The sequence below is a fragment of the Marmota flaviventris genome, chromosome 10 (genome assembly GCF_047511675.1).
Source record: "Marmota flaviventris isolate mMarFla1 chromosome 10, mMarFla1.hap1, whole genome shotgun sequence".
Classification (NCBI taxonomy): domain Eukaryota; kingdom Metazoa; phylum Chordata; class Mammalia; order Rodentia; family Sciuridae; genus Marmota; species Marmota flaviventris.
This window is the reverse complement of record NC_092507.1, coordinates 106,992,544-107,000,673: the sequence shown is the minus strand read 5'-3', so window position 1 is coordinate 107,000,673 and position 8,130 is coordinate 106,992,544. Positions and strand designations below refer to the sequence as shown.

At 43.1% G+C, this 8,130-nt stretch overlaps 1 non-coding gene across 1 annotated transcript; it reads left to right on the top strand.

The window, feature by feature from the left end:
* Positions 1-379: 379 nt before the first annotated feature.
* Positions 380-451, top strand: Trnaa-agc (transfer RNA alanine (anticodon AGC)). Its single transcript has one exon. It is a non-coding gene; the product is annotated as a tRNA-Ala (tRNA).
* The last annotated feature ends 7,679 nt before the right edge of the window (positions 452-8,130 follow it).

Sequence of the window (8,130 nt, the reverse complement as noted above, 5' to 3'; positions counted from 1 at the left end):
GCCTCTATATTATCTTTGTCACTATGAATATTGTTGCCGTATTATAAAGCAATTTCAGTATTTTTCAAATATGTTCTTAGAATGCACTCTTCTTCGTTGATTGGGTAATTAATCTAAGACTCTATTTGTTATTTATGTTAGCAACTTATCTCTCAATAATTTCCCACTTTGGGAATGATCTTTTTTTTTTTTCGTTAGTTAGTTTACTTCTAGGTGTCAGAATAATTCTGTCACCTTTAAGTGCAAATCCATAAAAAATACATTTTATTTTATGCTACAGAAACACAATAGTGAACTGCTGCATCTTCATATGTATTCCCAATTGGGGAAAACTCTGTTTTGATTAGGTGTCCATAAAAATTAAATCTCCTGGGGCTAGGGGTGTAGCTCAGTGGTAGAGTGTGTGCCTAGCATGCACAAGACCCTGGGTTCGATTCCCAGCACGAAATCAATAAATAAATTAAATAATCCTCTGTTAGAATTGATTGGAAAGAATTTTTCACAGACTAGCTTTTGGATTCATTCATTTCAAACTTTCTCTTCTACTAGAGTCTGTGAAATATTCAATTGTGATATAAGATGTAGATGGGTCACTCTGTGGAATAATACCAGGTGAGTTTCCATAGTGAGTGCATGGAATTTTGATGAAAACCATTCCTACAACAGAATGCATTGAAATCTTTACCCATACAAGTGACTAGGAATCACATAAATAAATACCACTAAACCCAAAATAGTGTGTCTCCAATTCCACTTGCCTAATCCAGCACCCCAAAGTGCCTGCAGCTATTCTGATACCACCTGATCGATGTTAGAGTAGAAAAAGACAGCAGTCTAGCATGTGTGAGGCACTGGGTTTGATTCTCAGCACCACATATAAATAAGTAAATAAATAAAATAAAGGTTCATCAACAACAACAACAAATTTGAGAAAAAAAACTCAGATATGTGTGATTCATTTTGCTCATGCACAAATGCTTATTTTGCATATACTATGAGTTAGGCACCATTTCCTCAACCAGGAATAAAGCAATGTATAAGACACAAATATCTTTGGCCTCAGAAATTTTATATCCTGGGGCTAATGAGACAGAAAGTAAACTAGTGTTCCCTATTGAGTGGCCAGATTTTTAGTACCACATTAGTGTTCCAATGGAAATTTGCATTTAAACTTTTTCATCTCTTGTTAAATATTCCTGTGTTAACATAATTTCAAACATCAGGCATTTGGGGAACCACTTCAGATGGGGAAGATGCCCTTTGCCCATTCCTTGGATTCTTCCACTCTTATTTATTCACTAAACTGATCCTAGCCTCTACAAATCACACTGGCCATTGTCCAGTCCTTGGACCTCCATTTGGAACTATATCATTATTCTTAAAGCTTCTAGAACAGTCTCTGGTTTCTTGTTCAGGCCTCTGGATAGCCATTTTAAACTGGTTGCATCTACTTCACTCTTTTCAAAAAGTCCTAGGCTGAGTACGGCCACAGTCGTACCTGTTCCTAACATGTTAATTTACCTGATCATTTTCAAACTATCCCGGATGGTGACAATGCCTTGCTCCAAGTTCAGTGCTGAACTGTTTCACAGTTTGGTCATTTACACTGAAGAAGTGCTAAGTCATATCAAAATACAGTTTCTCACCTTTTCATAGCCCCCAGTAGTTCATGCGACATTTGTTCTTCATATAGACATTTTTTTTTCATCTTCATTATTAGTTCTATTTAGAAGTTCTCAGTTATTGAGAACTTCTATTTAAGAATCTGTTATGTGCAAGTAACAGGCACTGAAACTGGCCTAAGACCAGATCACGTATGGCTCATAAAACTGAAGTCCAGAGGAATGTCAAGCTTCAAGGATGGTGGGGTTGGGGAATTAGACCCCCAACTACTTCAGTTCTCCTCACTCTCTCCTCTTCCTACTTACAGCTTTATCCTCGGCCCAGTAGTAGGACAGCTGTAGCAGTTGACCTCACAGCCAGGAACAGCAAAGTCCAGAGAGACTCTTCCTGTGGCATCTCTGAGAAACCAGAAACTTTTTCCCAGCACCTCGTTTGCCTGAGCTATCACATGATCATTTCGGAACCAACCACCAGTGTGGGCTGAGATGACTGAAGCAGTCCCCTCTAGGGCAGGGACAGGTGGGGGGCAGGGTTTGGGGAGGGTTCCCCACAGGCACAGGAGCTTCCTTGGGGAGGAATGCCAGACGTAATCAGAGTCTGGATAAGAAGGAGAAGTGGGAACAGATGTAGGAGATGCAAATGAAAATAACCTCCTTCTATTTCAGAAGTCATTCTGGTTGCCTTAATGATGTTTTAGTAATTTCTGAACTTACTTCTCCATGTTCCAAGTAATACGCGACCAGGGTCATACTTGCCGACTAATGACCATTAAAAAAAATTTAAATTATGTTCAGTATCTTCTGTCTCAGAAAACAAGGCTTGATTTACAGGACTAAAATAAATAATTTTTTAAGCTAAAGGAGTTGAAGTTTAGTTATTAAAAATAGCCCCCAGACCTTAGCTGCTAGAAAAGATTAGAGGGATTTTGCAAAGTATGCTTTTGGAGAAAGAAAACTTTCCCAATTCTACCAAAAGCACATGATACGGGCTTTGGTTGTTTGCTGTGTTCATTTTTTGCAGTGCTGGGGATCCAACCCAGGACTTTGCATGGACTAGACAACTCTACCACTGAGCTCCTCTATCCTCAGCCGAGGGTCGTTGGTAACCTGAGCCTTGGGGTGTCCCAAGCTGCTGGGGAGCTCTCCCAGAGTCTCTCATTCTCTGCTTTCTACCTTCAGGAACATTTTCTTTCTTGATTTGAACTTCGGGTGGCTCCCACACATTAAAGGAGATTTGACTTTCTCCTTCTTTTCTTTGAGAGGTAAGGCCGAAACGGGGTGTAAAGAAACCCTTAACTTTGTAAAAATGGCCCTTTTTTTTCTTTCTCCAGAGTATTATGAAAATTAGTGTTCTCAAAACATTTTCCAAAACGATCCCTTGAGATGCCAAGAAAAGCAGTCTGCTCTGGCAGGTTTTCAGCAAGAGCTTTTCCCTGGAGAGAAGGAGGAAAGAAAAGTCAAGCACAGATTTCTAGTATTTTTCAGAATTTTTGGAATTAAAAAACATATGCACATCTAGAAGTTATGTTGGCTAGTTCATGAATTGCACTTGCCTTAACTCTCCCAGAGTGGCTGGTTATATTGACTTACGCAGAGTGCCTCCCTGGGAAAGGTTAGCACATCAGAGCAGTGTTTGTTAAAAGTGACAAAAGTGATAAACTAGGTTTGCATTTATTCTATCATTCTGAGGATACTTTTTAACATCGTTCTGATGTGCTAATAGTCCTTCCTGAGGAAATTTATGCAAACAAACTATTAATTAAATCAAGAGCAGCAGTCCCCACAGAGATCCACTATGCAGATTTGCTGATCTGGATGGACTTGAGCCAGGCAGTGGCCTTTGGCTGCAAGGGAGGCTATCAGGGGCTGCTTTGTGCACACCTGTATACCTTCCAATACAGAGAACACAGGCACGGTGTCCACTCACCCTGCGGAGTCTCAAAGGCCTCTCCATCTTGATGCAGAGGCCAGGGGAGGGACCCTGAATGCATTTTTCTAACTCATCTGCTGGATCTACATGACTAACTCAGGAAGGCAATGTAGAGTTTTCCAAAGACCTTATGAATTCCTTTATTTTTTATTTTTTTTTATATTTATTTTTATGTGGTGCTGAGGATCGAACCCAGCGCCTCACACGTGCGAGGCAAGCACTCTGCCACTGAGCCACAATTCCAACCCCAAGACCTTACGAACTCCTCATTTGTTGTAAGAGTCCTTCCTTGTACGGTGTAGAACTTTCCAGCGAGGTAGAAAGGTTTTTATTGCATTGAAAGACCAACCACCCAAAGATTCCTGGAACATGTCACAACTTCAGTCTTGGTTAGCTGAGTGCATTTCACCCGGGGACCCCTTGTGATCATATGAGTACCATTTATAAGCACGGTGTGATCATTGATGTTAATTAATGTTAATTCTGGACCAAGTTGGGCCTGACAATATGTGTGAGGCTGCTCGGGTCATGTGGCGAGGGACCAAGGATTCCTTGGTCTCAGGTGTGCTCCAGTTTTCTCCTCAGTCCAAATCAGCCCTGGCTCTCCTGACGCTTTATTGCCCTGGCAGTTTCCATCTCGCTGGCTGCCTGATCTTCCCGTTGGGTGACTTTCAGCAGCACAGCTGCTGACAGACATGGTGTTGCCATTCCTCCCCCCCACCCCCCGCCCTTAGCTCTAGGTCCCCCACCCCCACCCCCAGAGTGATCCTGCTTCTTTTTTTTTTTCCTTTTAATTGTTCAGATCAGTCTTTTCCTCCCTTTCACCCCTAGAACCTCATTGAGTGTCTCATGTGAACTTTGTGAAATGTTTCCCATGCAAAACTTGGCTGTCAAGTCCCGGGCATGACCCCTGTGCAAAGTTCTATATCTCTGTTTCTTTTTATTCCATCCCCACCATGATCCAGCCAAACAAGTAGATGCCAATGGGCTCCTTCCTATTTCTATAGGAGCAGGATGATAAAAATGCCATGGGAACTGTTATAGTTTGGATCCTGCATGTCCTCCAAGTGCCCATTAGTTAAACACTCGGTCACCAGGTCGCTCGGTCACCAGGTCGTGGTGCTATGGGAAGGTGGTGAAACCTTTCACTGGGAGGTGGGGCCTAGTGGAAGGAGGGTAAGTCATTGTGGGATGTGCTTTTGAAGGGAACCCTGGCCCCTTCCTGTCTCTCTGTTCTTGGCCATGTGAAGTGAACAGGCCTCCTCTGCCACACACTCCCACCATGAAGTACTGAGCTACAATGGGCCCAAAGCAACAGGGCCAAGTAACCATGTCCTGAAATTTCTGAAATAGACCTCTCCTCCTTTTAGGTTGTTTATCTCTAGTGTTTTGTCACAGTGATGTAAAGCTGACTTACAGAGATTTTCCCAGCTATCTTACTAGCTCCGGGAAGCTTAAGATGCCACCACAGGAGATATAGCACTTGGACCCACTTTAGGTATGTTCTCTAGTTGCAATGAATCTTTTCAAGAAGGCTCATTTTAGAGTATGAGTCACCAGGCCTTCTAAGTTGAAGTCCTATAGAGATAAGGGATGTTAGGAGAGTGCTATGGTTTAAGTTATGAAGCAATGTTAGAATGGGAATCAGATTGGGGGAGGTGGAAGGCGCAGGAGGGCAGGATATGCTCTCCATGATAAGCCTCATCTACTTCCTACCTTTGCTGAGGGCCAGATCACTGTTGAAATGTTGGTATTCAGGATTGAGACTCAGGCAGGGGCGACTCACTCAGGGCCCTGACTGACCTCAAGAAACAGGGCCTAGATAATTATTTTGCAGAAACTAAGATAAGATGCTTAGTTTCTGCAAAATAATCTCTTACCCCAGCGTAAAAAAAATATATCTGGGCTCTGTGATTTGGGGGTCTTGTTTTACTTCGATTATCTTCATTGAACTAACGAGTTGTTTCTTGGAACTGAGTAAGTATGTCACTGAGCAGCCTGGCTGCTTTACTGAATAATCACAGAGGAATGACATGACAAGTCTTTTGTTCTTGTATAACCCCAGGCTTGAGAAACCAGTTTCTCTTAATGTGCAAGCAGGGCCTCTGGGAATATGGGCTAATCCTAATTTTTTTCATCTTAAAGTGGGAATAATAGAAACTCCTAGCTTGCAGAGGTCTTGAAGGATGAATGATAATACACACGAAGGGCATACACAATGCCTGGTAAACATTAGGCATTCAATAGATGCCAGCTGCTGTTTTGAATATTAGTATTAGGCCGGTAGACTCATTATTTGATAACCAGTGTCTTGACAATCAGGAAGACTACAACATATTCCCATTGTGCCTAATTTAGCCCCCGAGATGGCATCCAGCAAAGAAGACACATCTGCAGCCTTCCTTACCTGGCTGCATGCAAGCATCGGGGACAGGAGGAGAAAGGCTCCTCTCTTCAGTGTCCTGCAAACCATTATTGCACACATGGAGAGCAGCACCCATGTTAAGAATAGCCTTCTGGGGAAGGAGGAAGGGCTAGGAAATTTGGAGGACTCCGAGTCTCACGGATCTCCAGCCTACCACTCTCAGAAAAATGATTTGTGTCCCCAGTGCACACAAGGAAGTGTATGGCCTCAGTACCTGTGCATGCACACACACACACTCTCCCATGCTCACAGAGGCCACACACACACACACTCACAGGCCAGAACACGATGGCCTGGGCGTATTTTTTCTTGTCTTCCTTCTCGTCTCCTGTATCCTTTTCAGCCCATTCGGGCATAATTATTATTGCTCTGCTGGCTTGGTTCTGCAGCTCTCTAGAGTGGAGCAGATGTCGACAGCTCTGAGAGATCCCATGCTATTACACAGCAGAACAAATGAGGATGTCAAAAAAGGCTCTTCAGTCTAACAAGAAAACAGAGGAAAGAGACAAAAAGAATAAAGCCTTTGGAGACCTGCAGACTCGCTCTGATTAGATCTTATGCTAACATGATGCCCACTCTGCGTACTAACAGTGATTTAATATGTTTAAATGATACTGGGGAAATATGTCTTGGGGAAAAAAAAAAAGAAGAGAATTTCTTCCCTGGCAGGCATGATTAAGATGGTTCCGGTTTCCTTGGAAAACACGATGGCAGCCTGGGACTGTCGGCTACTGTCGCAAGCATGTTCGCTTATGATGTCTGGTGTCGTCTCATTACACTGGGCAGCCCTGATTTCTCCATCACCGAGTGAGTGGTAGGAGCCATTCTGATGGATTCTGTAGCTGGGTGCAGAATGGAAAGTCAGCCAAATTGCTGGTCATTGTTTCTTCCCTTAATGGGGGAAGCTAAAATGTTAAAACAGTTTATAAATGGGTCCACAGGTCCACAGATCTTAATTATCCAAAATGAAGAAAGAATATACTCCAGAATTTTGGAAGGGGGTCAGAAGGAGATCTCTAAGCAATCAAAATGGACAGACCAAAGTCCACGTATTATAGATCACAGGAAGTCATTTACGGATGGAATATGTCCTCAGCTCCTTGCTCTGAACCTATTTACTCATCTTCTGCTTCTAATTCTGATTTTTCATGTCACAGTTTTCTCTTTTACCAGACCATGGCAAAACAGAGGAAACTATTTAGAAAGCCCGGCTCTGGGAAGAGGAAGATGGAACCAATTGCTGTCGGGTGTAGGTTCAATCCTGACAGTATTAAAAGTTGGGTCAGATAAGGTGACTGAAAGAGAGAAGACAGACACACCACAGTGAAGTTGAGAGTGTTTTTTGTTTGCTTTTCCTGTAGGTTCCTTTACTCCTTCCACAGTGGGTCTGGGACAGCAGTTGTTATGTGAGCGGAGAAGAGCCCATACTTCACAGATCCCTGAAAAATGAAAGTTAAAAGCACAAACTCCAAAAAACCCAAAACCAAACCAAACCAAACCAAACCACTTCTTGGGAGAAAAGCAGATGATCACGGTTCATCTCTGAAATACAATGCATTGAAAACCACTAGGATTTCCTTTGTGCCTAAAAATGTCCAGACTCTCTCTGGTCTGGATGTCAGCACAGAACCCCTCTGTGGAATGAGGAGGCCGAAGTTACCTGGTCCAGTGTTTGTTCGGACAACTTTTCAATCTGCCTATGCTCAAGGCCACCTAGTCCTGGGGCCCCATTCCCTGCTGAGATGTCAGTTCACTGTCAGAGTGCTCTAATGATTAGAAAGTCCAGGCTAGTTGCAATCCAAACATGCTTCTTTATATTTCACCCCATTGGCCACGGCTCCGGCCTCCTGGCCCCCCAGGGAGAGATGATCTAAGCTTGTTACACATATGAAGACAGGGATCATAACACCGCCCCCCTTCTACCGGCCCCCGTGGGCATCATCTTGGAGTACAAAAGGTTTGTCACCTCTCTTGTATTCTGCGGCCACATGTCCATTATACTCCAAGCTTATAGAGCACTCGTGATTCATTTTAAGCTTATAATCAGCTGAAACATCTCTATTATTTTCACCCAGGCTACTATCAAGCCCAACTCCCCCATCTGCTGCTTATTCCATCCTATTTGCTTGTTTATTTTAACCAAGTGTAAGACT